Here is a 22,156-nt window from a genome sequence, read left to right on the forward strand (position 1 = left end):
ACAAAAACTGTGTGTTTTCATAATTAAATGACACTCTCTTTCTGAGTCTCAGTTTGCTGGGGGATGTTTGAAGCGGTGATGGTAAAGGGTGGATGGAGAAATTAAGGGGAGTCCTTGGGCTGAATGTGTCCATGGGAGAGGAGGCGGCAGAGGTGGGAGAAAGCTGAGTCCTAGGAAAGTGGGCTGAAAGAAGCAGGATGAAAGGATGGCAGCAGTGAGCACCACGCCCAGACCTGTATCCCACTGGGAAGGGTTCATGAACTTTGAGAAATTAGATAGGAACTTGAACTACAAAGCCAAAAACTTTAAATTAACCTGGCAGTTGGCAAGACTTTAATATCATATTTCCACATTTTAAAAGCTCTGTGAAAACGATTTAAATCTCAGTATCTTCATCCACAAAATAAAAGGATGGGAATAAGTGGGTCCTAAGATTCTCTCAGCTCTGAGATCTTCTAATTCTATAATGTGTCTTCACAAGAGGATTCTGGCCATAGCTTTTTAAGTTAAACCCACACCTCTTTCTTCAGCCTGAAAAAGAAAGCCCATGAGTTTGAAAAAGAAATTCTCATATTATCCCCCAATGGAATAGCTAGTGCCTTCATTTCTAGCCCCAAAATTGAGCCTCGTAAATCAGCAGGTTCAGTAATTCATTCTGTAAAATTTTTAAACACCCACCATGTGTCAGAGACAGGGGTTGCATTCAGGATTCAAAGAGAGAGAAGATACAGCATCTGCTTTCAAGTTACTCAGTTTAGCTTAAGCCAACAATTTTTCCAAAATCTAGTCCAAATATTATTGAATAAATGAATGAATAATTATTATGACTCTGCAATAATTATTCTAAGGAGAAGACTCTTCCTTCTTCTTAGTACCCTCTGAGGCTGGTAACATAAAAGAGAATATTCTTATTTCTCTGGCTGGGTGTTTGTGTCCTGGAACCGAATAGCCCATAACGAGGGTGTGGACCGATGTTTAATGAACATCAGAGCAGGGCACCCCTACCCATTCCAAATGCTTTCTTGCACAAACATGACTAGACAATTATGAAGGGTTAAGTATTTATTTGTTGAAGGGTTCATATAATTTTTCCAAAAGCTGACAGAGTAGGGGAGTGAGGATGATGGATGGAATCAATTACTATGCCAATGGGCACCTCACTTTCTGGAACCTCAAAAGGAAGAGGCTCTTCTTTCAAAGGCGCCCCATATGGATGATTCGTTTTCTCCTCTCACTCCACTTCTTCTTGCTGTCTTTCCCCTTTAAGTTTCATCCCCAGCTATGACCTAACGTCACAGTCCACCCTTATCCCAGGATATCTCATACCCTCTAACAAATAATTAAGTCCCAGTACTCTGGTCAACTTCTGTTTCTTGAAAATTTCACAACCTCAGGCACCCAATGGATAGCAAAAACCTTCTCCCAGACACAATTTCTGCTGGTGTATAAAGTGAAGAGAGGGTTTTCTAGCTCCACTTAGGAAATGATGAGCTCATGACCTTTGGATTTAGGTTGATGGTGAAGGGAGAGAAATAGCTTTCTCTCTGGGTTGTAGTGACTTTTATCCTAAAGTATCCAAATACAACAGCAACAGCTACCCCCTGACAAGAAATATAAGTGGGTTAACTTCCGTCCACTGGCTGTGTCCTTGTCCTGGTAATATTACTTTAAGAGTTAGTGTTTACATTCATCCGCCACACTGAGAATAAGGAGATATGCAAGCAGATACTGATAAACAGCCAGGAAAAGGAGTGACTCCATTTGATGAGAGCAAGAAAGCCTTCACAGACAATGTGGTCTATTTCACTTGACATCTGAAGAAGTTCACCAGGAACAGAGGTGGTGTAAGAGCGCAAAATTTGGGGTCATATTTCAGGCAAGGGGAAAACATGAGCGGGGCACAGAGGCATGAATCTGCCTGGTGTGTTAAAGACATTAATAAAAGTTAGTCATTCTGAAAGTATTTTGGGAATCTCAGACCTCTAGCTTCCTCTCCAGTTGCTGTTCTATGAAAAGACTTCTGAAGGCCCACAGAACTTTTGAGAAATAACAATGGGGGACTCTGAGATGGTCCCCAGCTAACTTTATAAACATCCTCCCAGTGTTAAATGAAGCTGTCTAGAGGATAACAGAGGCAGAGTCAGAAAGGGAAGAACAAAGCCATTTGCAACAGTATTTGTACATTCTATGTCCCAAACAAAAAGCAAACCCCAATTCTATCTGTCATTCCATGGCTTCTTAAAGTGAGTAATTCAATCTGATCTTTATTTTCCCCAAACCACATTTAAGCCAAAAAAATAAGTTATCATGGGGCTACTCCATAGGAGGCATGAGATATATACTGCAAGGATAAAGTAATTACTAAGGTCAAGGAGTCCACAGTATAGCAGGATAGCAGGATGAGAGAGATCACTGAACTAGAAGACTGGTAAGTGCCATAAGAAAGGTATAATCTAAGAAATGAGAGATGATGTCTAAATAGAGGCATCAGTGAAGGCTTCCTGATGGAAACAGTAAGCAAGGTCATGAAGGCTGGGTAGGAGCCTGGCAGGTAAAAATGTAGAAAGAAGGCAGTTCAAGCAGAAGAAGTAGCATTGAGGTGGGGAAAACCACAGACATGTATAGAGTGTCCAATAAAACTTTTGGAGATGATGGAAATGTTCCATGTCTACCCTGTCCAGTATAGTAGCTGCAAGCTACATGGAGCTACTGAGCACTTTAAATTAGCTAGTGCAACTGAAGAACTGAACTTTTTATTTTATATAATTTTAATTAATTTAAATTTAACTAGCCACTGTGGAAATAAACAAAGACCAACCAAATGAAAACAGGCTAAGGCTCTTTACTCAGAGTTTGCTCTAACAAGGGAGCCAGCCACTGTCAAATTGCACTCAGCATTTTGCAAGAACTCAAAGGCAGGTAGAGGAGCAGAAAAGCTTTATAGTGGAAAAAAAGGGACGGCTTCAGGTGTGCCCTGATTGGAGGCCGTTGGCATGAGGAAGGCATAACTATTTAGCAGTGGAGCAACCTATGAGGTTGCTTAGGGGTACATCGTTGGCTTTCTCTGATTGGTCCTAAGTTGGAAATAAAGACAAAAATTAGAGAAACTTTCAGTTATGAGTCAAAGCCTGGCTTTGGGGGACTGTTGTTGCAGGGGTTGTTTCGCTTCCTGCAGTGTTGCTAGGGATAGCGTTCTGACTTCCTATAAGTGTGGCATATACATAGCAAGCTGGCTACTGTAGATCATGGGCTGGTGTTCTGGGCTGTCTGCTACAGACTGTGCGTCAGAGTTCTATTTTCATATGAGGTATCTCATCTGTATATTGATTTGTTCTCTCACCACTAATGGCTAGTGGCTATAGCATTGGACAGTGCAGTCCTGTAGCAACAAGAAATCCACTTCGGTGGAACACAGGATGTGTTTCCAGAAACAGTAGGAAATAAGGCTGAGAAGAGAGATAAGACCAGAATGTGGAAACCAGGGTGCCAGTCTAAAGAATTGTATTTGTCTGGATATAGAGATAAAGTATCATGGAAAAATTGAGGGCAGGAAGATACATGATCACAGCTTTGCTTTATAAGGATTAATCTAATTTTAATATGTAAAAAGGAACTGAGAAAGAAGTTACTGGAAACAGGTCAACATACTATAATAGTCCAAACAATAGGAGGTGAACCTGCAGGATGCTGGGAACATGGATGGAAGGAGTGAGCAGGGGCAAAGATAATGTGGATGTACTACATGGAGTTCTTGAAATCTGACTGGATATGAGGAATTAAAAGAGGCCTGCCAATGACTTTTGAGCCTAGAGTTGGTGGAAGATTATAGATCTTTTAAGGACTAAGAAAGTTAGGAAATAGCAAGGCTGGAGACTAGGGCAAAGAGGGGGAAAATGATGAGTTTGGGTTTCAGACTATCAGCCTCAACATATCGAAAACAAAAAGTAGGGAAAACAAATCGGAAGAAACCAAAAGAAAATATGCCTTCAAACAAGAGAAAGAACCCCCCAAAAATTAATAAGTAGATATGCCAATCAGAAATTACATTCTTTTATTCAATAAACAATTATGTAGTCTATGTCAGTCCACAGGTTATGCTTGAGACACAGTTTTCAGATGGTCTCAGTTAAAAGAGTTCTGTTCAACATTAACAGTACTATCAGGAGTCTTTTTTGTTTTTAGAAAAAAGACCTGATTTGGTTCTGTTCTGCCTGAGCTTATTAGTTAATTAAAATAAACAAATATAAACAAGCATTCTTAGTAACACGCTCTGTTATTAATTAAAACAATCTTTATAAGAAGAGGACCCCCCACTCTTTTCAAGAGATTGTAATCAAGGGAATATTGGCTTCACAGTAGAGACTGAGTGCTCATCAAGGCTTTGGGGTCAACTAGCATCTCCTCTTCCTGGTTAATCAGTCTGACTTGGTTCACAGAAACTTTCTTTTCTCATCTCATTGTATTATTTTTCCTTGGTGCTTTTGTGTGAAAGGATATTCAAGTTCAAATGCACCAGCTCCCTGAATAGGTGACACCTAAGCAAGCAGGACCCTTCCTACTACCCACTCCCCCATAGCTGTCATCCTTCCAACATCTCACGTGGAAACTGATCAGTGTGGGGTCAGCTAGTTCAAAGACAAGTGACAAGATTATCAAAGAGCCTCCTCCCAAGTGGCCACCACTGTGTGAGACCTCAGAAGCCAGAGACTCTTGTTTGGTTCAATGCCAGCTATGAGGTCCCTCATACAAAGGGGACCCTCAAACCACTTATGCTGAATGAATCACTAAAACAAAAAAGGGAAAAAGAGGCTGGAAAACAAGGTGAAAAACCTGACATATGCTACATCCTTGAGGATCATTACATCACTCATTCACTATTCATTACTCATCATTTAAGCATTTGCCGAGTGCAAACTACTGGTCAGATAGTATACTAGCTGGGGGCCTGAAAAACACAGATAAATACTATGCAGGCCCTGTCGTCCAAAAATACATTAAATTTAAATCTTTCTTATCTATGTTTTCATGTAAAGTTGACAACATATCATGCTTAACTCCCATGCTGTTTAATGCACAGCACTGCACTGATACTCAAAAATCTTTATTGGAAAAAAACAGTGTTGAAGGATATCACTGTCATTTCCCAGGAATGTCAGGCCCATTCTGTTTGTCAGCTCTCTCACTTCAGTGGTTTTTAACAAGAAGATTTGATTGAAAAGGTAAAAATACAACTCAGCTCTTTTATACCCAGAAAGTAAAGGTGACGGTTTAAAGAACATGTCTTCCAGTCTCATATCAAAATCCAAACAAGCTAAAAATCAAATGTAAGTCCTTTATCTCAATAGTTCTCCCCTAAAAGTAAATCTTTTAGAGACCAGATTACATAAGTTCACTAACATGAAACTTTCCAGTGTAATTTCTTCTAATTTCATCTTACCTTAAACCAAGATCTTCAAAATCAAAACAAAACAAAAAAACTGGATGTTTAATCAGTTGGTATCAAAAATACATACTTTAAGAAAAGTAATAAAGATAGGACGAAAACAAATGCAAAATAATAAAACTGGGGTCATTTATCTTCAGTTGCCTTTTCTTTCCACATTCTGAGTATTTCACAGGTAGCAAAGCGTTCATAAACAGCATTTGGTTTGAATCTGTCACTACACATTTTTAGAGCAATTTCAGCTATCACTCTTGTAATATATGCTAATCTGGAGTTGAATATGGCATCAGGTGTTATAAATTCTTGTTCCCAGCCTGAAGGAAAGTATTAATGAACTGCAATTCTGATTCCCAAAGCCAAAGTAAACTATCTCACTGCTGTAGCGATCTAGAAACCAGTAGTTCTATTTGAGCATTTTCAAAATTCCAGAGGAGTCTCTAAAAGTGGGTATCATTATGAAGGCAGTGAACCAGTGCCATCCTCAGTGGTAAACTTCTGTCCCTGGGATTTTCGCCAACCTGGCAAAAAGATCACTACAACATTCAGATAGATTTATTTCCAACAGACAAATAACTCATGTACGGGAAAGTCACTTAATGCTCCACTGAGCTCTCAGACTCCTCCTCACCGCTCTGCTCCCTCAGACTGCATTTCTTGGAAGCAGAACAGGCCTTAAGGGAAGTCTCCGAAGCCCTTGGATACTCCTTCTGCGCCCTGCTCTACCCTTCACGGTGCTCTGCTTCCACTCCCCTGCAATCCCATCGTATGAATAAATGCTTATCTAGCCTCCTAAGGAATGAGGTCAGCACTTTCAGGAAGTGGCATGCCTGATGAGGCCAAGAGAAGTGGACGTTGGGTTCCTTCTCATTTCAAAGAGACTATCTTTCTGAAGGTTTTTGGCAAGTGAAACAACTCAAATTAGGCTAATGTAGTCAGAAAGGAGATTTAATCCAAACACACCACATAGCTCACAGAATCAGGAAGATCATAAAACCAGCCTGGAGGACATACACATGGAAAAGATGCCCTCTGGCATAGGAATGAACCATCATGAAAACAGCAACAAAGGGATTGGAGAAACAGCCACCACTCCCACCCCCTCAGACTAAGACTGGCCAGCTAACGTGGCCACTGATTCCTTTTGGCTGCATTCACTGTGACCCCAAGCCAGGGTGGCTCTGATATCCATACCAATCCCAGAAGAGAAGTACAGCAACAGTATATATGTCCAAGATAAGGCCCATGAGGGTTGTTCTACGGATCTAAAATGGAAACTGACATACTGACCAGGCTCAGAATTGAAGTTGTTCAAGGCACAAGGACGTCCGAAGCAAAATTAACAAAGGCTGATAATTCATAAACTTGAAGCAAGGGAACCCAGCTCTGCCCTTATTCTTGATTCAGCAGGGGTTCAGGGGTATAAGTTTTATGCAGTAAAAAGAACAAATACTGAGAGTATGTCTGCTTGGCAAGCGTTCTGTTGAGGTGGGATTTGGGGAATTGGGGAGATTTTCTAACTGGTCTTTAGGTACATGTAACAGTCCCTGGTTAGCTGCAAGGGAGCAAAGTTTCAATTTAGAGGACATTTCCATAGAGAAAGCATTGTTCAATGTCAGAGGCTGAGGGTTTTCTGTTCTGGCCATTCTGTGGAACAAGACGGGGTAGAGGAAGTCGAGGGGTGCTTTTTACAGCAATGGCCCTTGTGGCAAGCTGAATCCCAGGACAGGCATTTTCTCAAAGTCTAAGAGAAAAACTGGGTCAGGAACCAAGGGAGGCCCCATGTGGCACAGATATAAACTAGAGAAAGCAGGAGCAGGGTGGAAATGACAACTGTTTTCCAGCAGCTTTCTGCCATCTCAGCTGAGTTTTACTAGTCCAGCCGCAGAAAGAGCAGCTATCCACAGGGGAGTCTGGGTTTTCAGATATCCTGAATGCAATATTTCCATCACTTCTGGTCATCAGAACTGCAGATTGCCTTTGCATTGTGTTTTCCTCTATAGAATCAGACTTTAAGAACTCCTTGACACGAAAATAAGGATGCTACAGAAAACATGTACTATGGACTAAACGTGTGTGTCCCTGCCCAAATTCATATGTTGGAACCCTAACGCCCAATGGGATGGTATTAAAAGGTGGGGCTTCAGGAGGTAATTAGGATTAAATGAGGTCATATGGGTGAAACCCTCATGAACGGGATTAATGCTCTTAAAAGAGTCATGAGAGAGATTGCTTCCTCTCTCTGCTTTCTGTGACATGAGGACACAGCTAGAAGTCTGCAACCTAGAAGAGGGCTCTGACCAGACCTCGACCATACTGGCACCCTTATCCTGGACTTCCAGGCTCCAGAACTGTGAGAAATAGCTTTCTATTGTTTAAAAACTACCCAGTCTATGGTACTTCTGTTACAGCAGCCATAACAATGTCATGAATATAACAATATGTTTAGACTAACACATCAGTAAGGCTACCATTAAAAGGATTAAAGACATTGGGCAGCCCCTGAACCTGATCCAACAATGCAAAATTATAGGATTCTTCTCCAAATTGGCCCTACAGCACTGTCTTTCAAGTTAATAGTTTACCCTCTATCATTTCTTCCTATACCTATACTGCTGTATGTGTGTATATGTGTATTGTGTGTATGGGTGCACACTGGAATTGAGGATCAAGGTTGGAATGAATAGAAAGAAAAGAAAAAGAAGAACTAAGAGCTTTAGAAAATAGCTGGAAAAAAGTCTGTGTTCTCTACAGTCTGATGTAAATTTTATGTAAATACACATACTTGGCTCCTATTTAGTTTTCAGTAAAAACCAAGTGAGGACCATCACCTTTAACACCCCATTAGCTTTCTACCATAGTCCTTACGAAATTACCCAGTCAACGTTCTCTTGCAAAACTATCTTAAATGCTTAGTACCAATCTCTTTAATTGCCTCCTACAAATGCAAAGAAGAGAAAAATAAAAGTTGTTCAATCTGTCCACCTGTTTAAATTAAAATTCGAACTCTGGAGGAAAAAAGTAACTAAATAAAATACTTATCACACTGAGAGCTTTAACTATTAAATATCACTGTATATGAAACGCCCACATCTTTGAGAGAAAGGACCCAAAAAACCCCATATGAATTCATCAGGATTTAATACATACTTTGAATGGCATTTGTATATTTTCTCTGATATTTTCTGAAAATGTAGAAGGAAATGTTAATTTTTCCAAATACATTTTATTTTGCTGGTAAGCAAAAGTTAGTTTAAACAAAGCAGCTCTTCATCTTTATTAAATTCACATCTGTACACAAATTGGCCTTCTCATTTGGGGTTTTGGTGTTCCAGTTATTGCCGCTTTTTCCTTGTTGTTTTGCAGTTCCATAATGTGATGGTTGCCCTGGTAATAGAAAACTCGGTTCAAACCTTTCCATATGATAACCATCTCTATTCTACATTATGTATTGGATTTCATTCAGGTGTATTCTCCTTTCTATTTTTTCCCTTTGTGAAAGTGAAAGTTACTCCTTCCTTTGTCATCCGGATTTCCATTTTCTAAATACTTCTCTAACTGCCAGTAAGTCTTACGTATTCTATTCAAACGGAAAATTGAGTCCATGATTTTGTATGCAATTGAAAACTACACACTTGCATTTGCTTTTTAACCGTGACTGGGCACCATATTTCACCTGCACAGACAGCCACTCACACCTACTGTGTCTGGGAGCTGCCCTGGTGCAGAGATTCCAGAAGGACTATGGTCTGGGGTGCAGGGCACTCAGGAACCATGCGGTTGGGGAGCACTTGGTGAGGAGACTCCATGGAGCCCTTAGGCAGCTCTATTCCTTAGGCAGGCAAAGAGTTTCTGGAAGCAGGTAGCCTCTGCTTTTAGCTTCTGTGTGGCTGGAAGTAAGGCTGCTGCAGCAGCTGCTCCAATCTCTCCCTTTTCCATAGGTGATTGTGGAAGGAGGCTGTACCTTAAGTGTAAAGTGTAAAGTCTCATAAACGTAAAGAGACGCCAGGTGCTGATCTGTAGCCCAGGACTGAGTATTTAGAGTAGATACTGTCCAGAATCAGCTGTATAAATGACTCAGATTATCAGCATACTAGAATGTTGGAGTTATAGAATTTTAATGAAGGCATTTGGGGTACTTTTGCCTAGGAGTTCTTTCTTAATCTAGGAGATCCCTACATTTCCACAGATAAACTGAAGTGGGTTCATGGACCACTCAAATTATATGTAAAATTTAGGGTGCAAGTGTGTGTGTGTTTCTCTAAAAAAAAAATCTAGGGTTTTTTTTTTCACATTCTTATTGAGGCCTATGACAAGCAGAGCCCGTCACAGTTTGCATGGGACAGTCACATTTAGGCCCACGTGCTGGCACAATTACTAATAGTGCCCCATTTCACTCTTAAAAGCTTAGTTTAGGTGATAAATTATACGGTCTCCCTACTTTCGACCAACCGAAGGGTAAGAACCACTGATTTGGTCCAACCCTCTACTTCCATACAAAAACTATTATACTATTATTTTAAGGAAGAGGAGATCAAGGCATAAACATTTATGAGACAAATTTATTTGAAAAAGTAAGGTGTGGTTAATAACACAAAGACTTGAAAACCAAGCAAAATTCTTTAGGCTCCCCTAAGATAAATATTTTAACTATCGGCATCAGCATTGTTGCAAAGTTAGAAGGTATTTTTAATCATAAGCAACAACTTGCTTGTGGCAGTATTCTGGGATTAATTCAAAAATGAGGGAAGTCCACTTTGTTAGTGCGGTTCAGAAATTTTATTCTTTCAAATGTCTTTTTATTCCTATTCATACAGTTTGAAGAAGTAGTAAATTCTATGATCAGCAATAAACAGATTTAGTTCAAGTTAACAGATACCCGTTGAGCTTTGACTATATGCCAGACACTGTGCTAGGTCCTTACGGGAAGATAAGGACGAATAAGACCATAGGTAAGCCTGCAAAGACCTAAGGGTCTAGGAGGGAAGAAAAAAGATGTAAATTATGATCAGAATGCAATCATTTAAAATATAATTATTTACAAAGGATTAGGTTCAACTGAAATGGGAAGAAAATCCACAGTAACAGTGGCTTAACAAGATTGAATTTTTTTTAATTTCTTAAATTTTTGTCTCTTTATAAAAATATAGAATTAGGCAGTCCAGGGCTGGAGTGGTTTTCTACAGAGTCAAGGGTCCAGGCTCCTTTTACATTGTTGCTCTCTCATTTATGGCCTCCAATGCCAATGTTATCATAGACCTGGATGGCTGCTCCAGCTCCAGTCATCCCATCTATATTCATGCCAACAGACAGAAAGGAAAAGAAGGAGAAACATACACATCCTCCCTTAAGGATTATTCTCAGAAGTTACACATCTCACCTTCTCTTATATCCTATTGGCTAGACCTAGCTCACATGGCCATACCTAGCTACGAGAAGGGTGGAAATGTAGCCTTTATTCCTGACATGCATGTGCCCTGCTAAGACTCATGGATTCTATGACTATAGAAGGAAAAATAAAGCTACTGGAGGACAATTAGTCATCTCTGCAACATCTACAATGAAGCAGTTGGAAAGAAGATGGCAAATCTCTCTATGCTGACAAGAAAGATGTCCAATAAATATTTCCAAGTGAAAAGGCAAGTTATGGAGTCATATGTTTGTCATCACCCATTTAACGTTTTGTTTAAAAGATATACATTTATCTATGTCTGGAAAAAGTTCTGGAAGTAACACTTGCCATTGGTTTTCTCTAGGGAATAAATGGGATTGAGGAAGGAAGAGAAGAGGAAATATGTTTACTTATTCAATATAATTCTGAATTCTTTAATTGTTAGAATGCCTTGAGAACTTGTATTCTGCCATTTTAAAAACTGATTCACTTTCCTGTACACCTGAAACTAACACAACATTGTAAATCAACTATACTCCAATAAAAATTTTAAAAAAACCAAAAAAACCAAGGGGTTAAAAATACAGGATACAAGGAAGAATGCAATAAGAGTTTTCATATCAAAATAGCAAATAACAGATGAAAACCCACTGGGAATGGCTTTGGGGGGAGAGTGGTTTTGAGTTATCCCTTTAAAATAATAAGCTTTTAACTGGTACACATTTGAGGAGGAGATAATTCTGTCATAGAGTAAAGCAAGAGTTAATTTAAATAGTAAGGGATATTAAGGTGTGTCCACTGCAGCTGAATGCAGTTGCAATGGATTATCATGGACTAGACGACTGGAAAATGTACTGAGACCAGATTACAGAGAACCTTGAAGGATTTGCCAAGGACTTTGCTTTATACCCTGAAGCTGAGGGAACTTCAAAGATTTCCAAGCAAGGGAGTATCAACAACTATATTTGAAAAGATGATCTAGGTACTAATGGGAAGAATACTATGATCAGGGAAAATATTGGATTTGGAAAGGTCTGTTAGAAGGCCTGACACCTGAGGTCATGGATAGTGAGGTTCCCTATTAGGAAAGAAGCCCTGGGAATTGGAAGGACTGGACAAATTCAAAGTACATTTGGAAGATAGAGCAATAGTCTTGTTAACCAGTTTGTTTTAAGAGGTGAAAGAGGACGGTTGAGAATGACACTCTGAGTATCTCAGAAAAATGTTGATATTATTCATACAAAAGAAGAAACAGATTTATTTGAAGGAAAAAAACAATTCCACTTTGCATCTGTTGGGAACACAGGTTTGTGTTCAGCATGGAAGTGAGAACTAGAAATGTAGCATATGGAGACATCGATAATAGGTGCAGTCACAGGTGAGAACAGTGGGAGGGAAGGTGACCCAGAATCATAAGAAGAAGGAGGAGAAGAGAAGGAAAATGAGAACCTAAGAGCACAAATTTAGTCAGAAAAAGAAAATATCTCATCGTGCTCATGGATACATTGATTCTACCAATTCTCACCTTTCTATGAACTGGGAAAAGCTATGCTACTTATTTTACAAGGAAGAAAAAAAATGTCCAAGCATTCATTCATTTAATAAACATTTATTAAGCTCTTACTAGATATGAGCATTAAGCTAGGCTCTGAGGATTCAGTGTGAGCAAGTGGGTCCAAGACTCTGCTCTCAGAGTACTTACATTCTTGTGGGGTAAACAGTCAACAAATAAGAAACAATGAGTTAGATATTCACAGCTTGAGTACAATAAAAGAAATACGCAGAGTGATGCAATAGAGTACCTGGGGGAAGCTACTTTAGAGAGAGGACTAAGAGAAGTCCTCCCTGCAAAGGTGACCTTTGCCTTGAGATTTGAAAAATAAGAATGAAGAGAAGTGGCAAAAATCATTCCAGCCCCAAGTTGAAAATAAGAGCTCAAAGCACAAAAGGACCTGGTGTGTTTAAGGAACATGAAGAACACAGTGTGCAGTTGCTTAGTGAACACACAGGAGAGTAGAATGAGAGGAGGTTGGAAAGATGAGAAGATGAGCAGAACCTTGCAAACCACAGTAAACAGCAAGGGCTTCATTATCTGAAGGAAGAAGGAGCAAAGTGAAGGGTCTTAAGCAGGGAAGGGACATAATCCAATTCACAGGTTAGAAAAGGTTAAGAGTGGAAGATCAAGATGTAAGATATAATGGCAGCCTGATCCAAGGTAGTGGACTAGATATGTAGAGAAAAAAAGAACTTGAGATACACTGAAGATGAAACCCATAGGACTCGCTGTTGGAGAGGAGAAGAGAGGGAAGAGAAAGAATCAAGAATAATTCCTACTTTTGAGGCTTTAGCAACTAAGTGGATGATGGTACCATATATGGAGAAGGGAAAGACTGAGACGGGGCTATTTTGGCACAGGGATAGTGGGGGTGTAGGAATGAGTTGAGGAGATAGCTATCAAAATCTCCATTTTGCAAATCTGCAATTTTAATACTGAAAGGAATATTAAGACATCCAAACAAAATTGTCAAGTTGGCGACTAACTATATCTACAACTACAAATTTGAAATCTGCTGTAATTGTTGGATTTAAAGTCTTGGGACTGGATAAGTTTATAGATCAGGAAGAGAGAATTGACAGAAAAGAAAATCTGACCAAGAACTGAGTTCCAAGGCCAGAGGACTCACTTATTCTGGCCCCTTCCAAGAACCAGGGTCGACCTTAGCAAATTTTTTACCTAGTCCAGTAGTAATGGTATGGCCAGGGTCATTTCTGGAACTTGGCTAATGGGACGTAGAGTTATGAACATATTTAGTAGGTTCAATAAGCCATATTTCTGTGGTTCACATCCTCTTCCCTGTACAAAGTTACTGCTTGCCAACTCTGTATAGGAACAACTTGCAGGAACACGCTAACCACCATCCTACTGATGGATTCTACACTGGTTGTGACAAGCACAGGTCAGTTGGCAACTATTGTGCCCTACTTTTATAAGGGAAAAACTCTAGGGCAATTTTTAACTTTTTCACCATCAGAAGATACCTGAAACATAAAATGCTTCTAAGAGTCCACAAAGTGAAACAAGTTCTGGGTAGTTGTAACCTGCCATTGAAGTACAGTTCATGGATAGTCATATGGCAATACAACTATACAAAAAGTAAGGACAAAGGGCTGCAAACACACTTTAAGAACTTTAATAAGTATTTATAATATGTGCTTTGCATAGCTTATTCCCTTAATTGCTCTAGAGAAGAAGCTGCTGCCACAGCACCTGAAACTGTTGACTACTCAGTAGGTTGAAACAGTTATGAATACGTCATTTTGATCGCTTTTTAAGTATTTAAGTGTAACAAGATGGTGTCTCCATTACAAAGCTGTTCAAGCCCTACAACCTAGATAAAACGACCTTTTTAGGACCCTAAAACATATTGTCGAAGAGCTGAAAGAGGATCTTGAACATCAACAAGAAGCAAAAAAGTTTATTCAGAAAGTTACTAATTGGGCTTCCCTGGTGGCACAGTGGTTGAGAGTCATTCGTGCCCCGGTCCGGGAAGATCCCACATGCCGCGGAGCGGCCGGGCCCGTGAGCCATGGCCACTGAGCCTGCGTGTCCGGAGCCTGTGCTCCCCAGCGGGAGAGGCCACAACAGTGAGAGGCCCGCGTACCACAAAAAAAAAAAAAAAAAAAGTTACTAATTTTCCAACACAATTTTAACTACAATTTTGAATGAAAGACATTTGCAACATCTTACTAAAATAAGTGAGAAACTACACATTGAATTGAGCTTAATATGAAGAGTCCCTTCTTTTGTTATCTTTAAATTTATTTATTATAGAATTGAAAGGTAAATCCAGGTAAAATTATTAATGGACTCTGAAGCAAAAACAATAACGATGAGTGATGAAATCAGTAGAAATTATTCTAATCTCAAAAAGCAAATGGTAACAAAAATAATTTCATACCATCCTAAGAGCAGTTATTCATTAAGAGGAAAAGATAAATTTAGAATAGAAGCAAAGAATAAGCTTTAGATTATTTGATAATCCTATTAATGACAAGAAGTGAATCTTAGGAGCACACTGGGAAGGAATTAAAGCTCTTGCTGATTTGAGGCAAAATACTGAGAATGTACAAGATAATATAAATCTCATGCTACGCCACTGCAAGGAGGACACTGATGACAAATGGTTAATGAGTGCTGTCGTTCCAGAGTAATTATAACTAATCACTGTACAAGAAGACGTGAAGTGTCATAAAATCTTACAGCTTAAATATGAAAGAAACTTGATAGAAGTTGCCCAAGTTAACCATCCTAAAACTTTATATGGCATTACCAATAATGTTATAAAGATGGGAAAAAAGTCACTAAGCGAAACATAATATAAAACAATTTCTGTTCAACCAAGAGAAATACTGAATTATTTTTCTAGTCTCTCTATAGAAAATATTACAAAATCATTGTCATATAAAGAGGTGACCAAAAAATATCCAGACCAAATTGTAGGGGAAAAAAGTACTATGAAGGCATGTCCTATAGTTAATTAATAAAAGATGTTTTTTAAAAAATTTCATAATGTTTTTGGTATTTATAAACATTTAAAAAATGATTATACTTTCTCTTTCTGAATATTTACCTTCATACTTAATTTTGTATTTATAATTTTATATCCATTTTACTTAAAGAACGCCCCACCCCTACACTGGATAAGTGTCAGACCTGAAAACATGGACCCACTTCTGTCTGAAGCCTTTGAGCATTCAGATATTGGATAGAGAAAGAGGAACCATGCAAGAAGGCTGGCAACTGTGGTAAATTCTCCTGAGAGTCAAGATGAAGGTAGAGACATGTTCTTTGGAATCAGCAACTTGACCATGTTGGTGACCTTGACAAGAGCTGATTCCCAAGCATGGGGTAGATGAAGCCATACTGGAGCCGGTCGAAGAGCAAATTGGCCGTGTATAATATTCAATTATACTGTGCTGGTTATTTTCTGGTTTCCTCTTTAGATCAATTTTCCACCCTTCCCTGCCCTGTTTGGCCTTGGGAGGCTGACTTCTACCAACCACTTCACTAGCTCTGCCTGCTGGCTTCCCCTTGGGTTGATCAACTGAAGGCCATGGCAAAAAACTGGGCCATGGTTTGAGGCTGGACTCCTCGGCCTTTGATCACACAATCTGTGGGCGGCCCTTCCCTGGGCTACAGCTCTCAGCTGGGCCAACAACCTTCGCTCTTCAGGCCTAGGGGAAGGAACTGCTTTCTGCTCTGGCTAGAACCTAGGTGCTTCACCAGGCCATACTGCTTCCTGTAACTTTACCCACTCTTCTATAAATAATTCCTTGTTAAATGGTCTTAAATTACACCTTTTTTTTTTTTTTTTTAAATTACACCTTTTAATCAGCATTAATTTGGTCAACACACCCTGCCAGGGCCTGAGTGATTCACCCAGTGACATTTCTACTAATAAACCCAACTTGTGTAGCACCAGTTGGGGTCAGGCATTGAAGATCTTTACACACTCAGCTCTTGGAACAAGAATAACCAGGTGTGACAGCATAAGAGCTCCATCCGGGACAAGGGTTGGGATGTAGTCCTAAAAGCCTAAGGCAGTACAAATTTGATATTTCTAGGTGCTGCCACGATTCCTGAGATTTTCTTCTCACCCCTAATCCAAAATGTTGGCTGGACCTCATGGCCAGGGTCTCTGCTGGTTTTGTGAATAAACTCTAGTTCTCGTGCTTGAACCCCTATCCAAGCCAAGCACCTATGCTCCTTGGACTCCTCCTCAAGAGGGTGCACAGTGCACTGCAAACCCCTGGCCAATGGCAGGGGTCCTTCATGTCTGCAGCCAGACCTTCATTTGGAGTCACAAAATTTCCACCAGTGCAGCTATGAGTATAACTCAGATCAAACTCAGCTCCCACACAAAGATGAGGCTCTCTTATAGACTGAACTAAACTGGATCAAGTCAGGGTGATTACAATAAAATTTTGATTTTGGCTACTATGAGAAGGCGGACCCACAGTCAGGTTAATCCCCCAGGCCTGGCTTTCTACATTCCCAGGTGACTCCCTTCTCCCCATCAGACTTGCTGGCCCTCACAGGTACCTGATAAAAGTGATCAATTCTTATCTACATGCAAAAGAATGAAACTGAACTCCTATTTTAAACCATACACAAAAATTAACTTGAAATGGACTAAAGACTTAAATGTAAGACCTGAAACTATAAAATTCATGGAAGAAAATATAGAAAGTTCCTTGACAGTGGTCTTGGCAATGATGTTTTGGATATTAACACCAAAAACACAAACAATAAAAGCAAAATTAGGAGGTGGGATTACACCAAACTAAAAAGTTTCTGCACAGCAAAAGAGATGGTGAACAAAATGAAAGATAACCTACTGAATGGGAGAAAATATTTGCAAATCATATATCTGATAAGGGTTTAATATCCCAAATATATAAAGAACTCATAAAACTCGAGAGCAAAAAAACAAATACTGGGCAAAGGATCTGAACGGACATTTTTCCAGAAAAGATATATATGAATGGCCAACAGGTACACGAAAAAGGTGCTCAACATCACTAATCATCAAGGAAATACAAATCAAAACCACAATAAGATATATCACACCTGTCAAAAAGGCTGTTATCAAAGAGAGAGGACATAACAAGTGTTAAAGAGAATTTGAAAAAAAGAAAAGCCTTGTACACTGTTGGTGGGAATGTAAATTGGTGCAGCCATTATGGAAAATAGTAACAGAGGTTCCTCAAAAAATTAAAAATAGAACTACAATATAATCCAGCATACTTCTGGGTATATATACTTCTGTGTATATATCTAAAGGAAATGAAATCACTATGTCAAAGAGATATCTGTACCCGATGTTCATTAAAGCATTATTCACAATAGCCAAGACATGGAAACAACATGTGTCCATCAACAAATGAATGGGCAGAGAAAATGTGGCATACATATATATATGTATATACCCCACAATGGAATATTATTTAGCCATAAAAAGAAGGAAATCCTGCCATTTGTGACCAAATGGACAAACCTGAGGGCATTATGCTAAGTGAGATAAGTCAGACAAAGACAAATACTGTAAGATCTCACTTGTATATGGACTCTAAAAGGAAAAAAAAAACTCATAGAAACAGAGAGTATTTGTGGTTGACAGGGGTAGAGGGAGTAGGGGAAATAGGTGAAGGTAGTCAAAGGATACTAAATTCCAGTTATAAAAATGAATAAATTCTGGTGATCTAATGAACAGCATGGTGATTATATTTAATGATACTGCATTGTATACCTGAAAGTTGTCAAAAGAATGGATCTTTAAGTTCTTCCCCCACACACAGGATAATAATGTGAGGTGAAGTATGGGTTAGCTAACATTATTATGGCAATCATTTTGCAATCATTTTGCATATATCAAATTATTATATTGTATACCTTAAATCTACACAATGTTGTATGTCAATTATATCTCACTAAAGCTGGGAAAAATTGATTAATTCTGAGAAATAATGATTTCCACACAGAGCGTATACTCTGAATGAAATTTCCCTGCTGACGTCAGGAACTGGCTTTGGTATGGTTATTAAAACAGAAAAGGAAAATCTCATTTATACAGCATCTTTGATGTTTCCTAGCACTTTCTCTCTCAAGAAGATTATTAGAAAATGGCTATCTGATCATGTCACTCCCATGCTTTAAATCTTTCACTGTTCTCCAGAGTGTTGGAAGTCAAGTTTAAATTTGCTAGTTGAATACACAGGCCTTTTGTTACCTGAACTCAGCCTACCTCTTCAGCTTCACTTCTTGCCATTCCTGACCCAAGCTCTTGGGGGCAGCCATTGCCAACTACCTGTGTATTTCCCGAGCACTGTGCTCTGAACGTCTCTTTTGCTTACATGTGCATGTGTGATATCCCTGCTATTCAGAATCCCCTTCCTCTTCTTCTCCCTTCAAGATTCATCTCAAGCATCCCCTCCTTTGGGGGAACTTTTTTTACTCTCCAATGAATGAAGTAGTACTTACTTTTGATATTTGTACAGTACCTCTCACATGAAATCATCATGCTTAATATTATAACAATCAGTTACTTGTTTGTCTTAATTATTAGCTTATAAATTTCTGGAGGAATTGTTCACTTTGATAGTCCCAGCATCTAAGACAGTGCCTGACATGTAGTAGCACTTAAATGTGTTCACATTTTGACTAAACAGATTAGAGGAATGAGGGAAAATTGTGGTGAGGAGAAGGGGAAGCCACAAAGCTAGGAGAAAAGACATGGATTTGTGAAAACATGAATATTTGTGCTGAGAAAGACAGGATACAAGATAGCCTATTTCCACATATGTAACACATTATCACAATTATAAGCAGGCATATTTAAAGAAATGTGTTAGAATTGTGTCAAGAGTATATTTAAACAAGAAGAAACACTTTTGCCATAACTGGGGCTATATAAATAGACTTCCTTTATGAACTTCTTAAAATGCTATCCCTAGATTGGGATTAACATGTACACACCACTATATTTAAAATAGATAACCAACGAGGACCTACTGTATAGCATAGTGAACTCTGCTCAATATTCTGTAATAACCTAAATGGGAAAATAATTTGAAAAAGAATAGATAATGCATATGTATAACTGAATCACTGCTGTACACCTGAAACTAACAACATTGTTAACCAACTATGCCCCAATATAAAATAATTTTTTTAAAAAGATGCTATCCCTAGAAATATTTAAAAATAAAATGAAAAACAATCTTGCTTAGTGGTTTGGGTAGGCATTTGTCTGGAGGAAAAATGGAAATATGGTCATATATCATTTTGGAGCTGCAAATATCAGTTAGTCTACCCGAGGCAGGATAGCACAGTGGTGGAATACAGACTTGCGATCTAACAGCTGTTCTCATCCTCGTTTCATGGCTTACTATTAACTTCTTACTTACAACCTTACTACTTTGCTAGCTATGTCACTTTTGTTATCACCAACATTATTGTTTCACATATAAGGAAGCTAAGGTCCAGGGGAGGTGAAGTGATATATCCAAGGTCCGATAACCAATCTAGGCCTGGAACCAGGTATTCAGATATGCCTCCCACTATGCTTTCCATGACAGGAGGGCTAGGAACTGAATGAACTGAATGCTGCTTGGCTCTTATACAGTACTGTAGACACAGTGAAAAACTGCATTAGGAATTCAAAACTGGAGTCATGTAACCTATAACCTTTATTTACAAAAAGGATTAAAGCTCCATTTTTATTAGGCTTCATTTTTTAATTACAAAAAGCAAAATACTTTTCTGTTGGTGGGTTATTTGAAGCCTTCCTTTCAAAGCCAAAAGCTTTAACATTATTTCCTTCTTTAAAGCTAGAATTGTTTTAAGGTAATTGAAAGTTAACTTGACATTATGACCTCCACAAGAGAACTAAAAAATTTTGGCCTTCTAAAGTCTGTTACCTACAAGAAGCTTCATAACTATTATTTAGAAAAAGCTGAGTGGTGGAGTGTTTCAGTTTCCACCTGGATGTCTGAGGTCAGGTAGATTGTAGAAAAACCACGTGACTACAGTTCATACCCTCTGCTCAGATATGCGTGCTTTGTTAGGCAGCTGGAGCCCCAGAGCTAGGAGGTTTAAGGTTTAACATTTTTCTTTTGCTGAATACATTTGGAAATTGGTCCTTAGCCATCTTTTTAAATATCACTTTTACTTTTAAATGTTTTCTTCCAGGACAAAATGTAGCTAGAAGTTAGCTAGAAGATGAAAGCTTAAAAGATTATAAATAAAAATTATAAAGATTCATGAAATCATCAGTCCATTCATATTTATAGAGTTTGTTTGCCTCTCGTAGTTTTAAGATGATTTTTTCACAGTAAGGGTGCTGGTTTCCTCTTAGTAATCTCTGCCCTCTAAAATTCAATTCACAGTAATATTTTTCTTCCTACACTGCATAAATTAAGTCTTCTCCTCCAGTGTGATAGATTTTTTAAAAAACCTAATGACTAGGTGATTGCAAATCTTTTTGCTGTTGTTATAAACAACAATGCCTCATTTCTGGCTGAATATTAAGAATTTGCACTGTGCTTGCTGTTTAAAATATCTTTTAAATGTCCACAATTGAATTGAAGCCTTATGTTCAATCATGAACCATGAAATTAGTTGGTATAACCAATGTTCTGCAACTCAGCCCTTGAAAAAATAAAAAGATTGCAATTCAAAATTACTAAGAGTCTCAACTAAAACTGGGTCTTTGTGCTTTCTAAATGTCTTGATTGCATCACTATCAAAGGATAAGACAAAAAATCAAAAGAACCTCACCCACATACATAATTCTTTATTTTAAAAAAAAAATTAAGCCAGGTAAAGTAGATTTTAGTGACAGAGAATATCACAAGCTTCTTTCTTTGTTTCAATTTTGTAATGAGAGCTAAGATTGTGTTTACACGTAAGCGTCTGTTTATACTTTGGGTGAATTTCTGGCCCAGTCAGTCAAGAACTCATCATTTCACCCAAACCACAGGATATTATATAGAGATCAATATAACAGCCAAATAGTCAAACAGAGTACTCTAAGATCTGATCTGACCTGAAAGCCAGCCCATTCCTGAAGCATCAAATCCTTACCCAATGTTGACTTAAAACAATAAAACAGCCACTTATTTTACCAGCAAAATGGATTAGGGAACAGCAAAGACTAGCAATTCAGGAAATGCAATCTATGGCAAATCACAGGCAAGTCTGGAGAAAGGAGGGGAGCCTTCTTTTATAGAGGATAAGTGGAGTTGGGAGGGGCTATTATAAACAAAAAGTCCATTGGAGGAAACTGGGAGTTCAAAGTGTAGTGGCTTTTCATTGGCTGAGTTGTGACAGTCTCTCATTGGCTGGGCTGTTGCTGGGCAAGGAGGAAGTTTTCATTCCTCCTGCTGAGTAGTAAAGTGCTGCTGAGTAAACCTCCTTCCTGTTGGAGATGCAAAGGTAGCTCTCTTCCTGTTGGGTCTTCTGTTGACCCCTAGTGGTAGTTCATGAGAGCTTCCCCTTATGGCTTCCCGACTCCGACTCCATTTTAAATAGGGCTTCTGTTTATTAATTTTTACACCAAGGACATTATCACTGTGTCACAAAAGCAGTTGTGACAGTATGATTTGGCTCTTTGCTACTCAACAGGGGTCTGCAGAATGCAGTGTTGACATTGCCTGGGATTGTGTTAGAAATGCAGTATCTCAGGCCCTTCCTCAGACCTCCTGAAGCACAATCTACATTTTAACAAGATCCCAGGTAAATCAAATGCATGCTAAGGTTTGAG

Source organism: Phocoena phocoena, chromosome 18 (assembly GCF_963924675.1).
Source record: "Phocoena phocoena chromosome 18, mPhoPho1.1, whole genome shotgun sequence".
In the NCBI taxonomy this organism is placed as follows: Eukaryota; Metazoa; Chordata; class Mammalia; order Artiodactyla; family Phocoenidae; genus Phocoena; species Phocoena phocoena.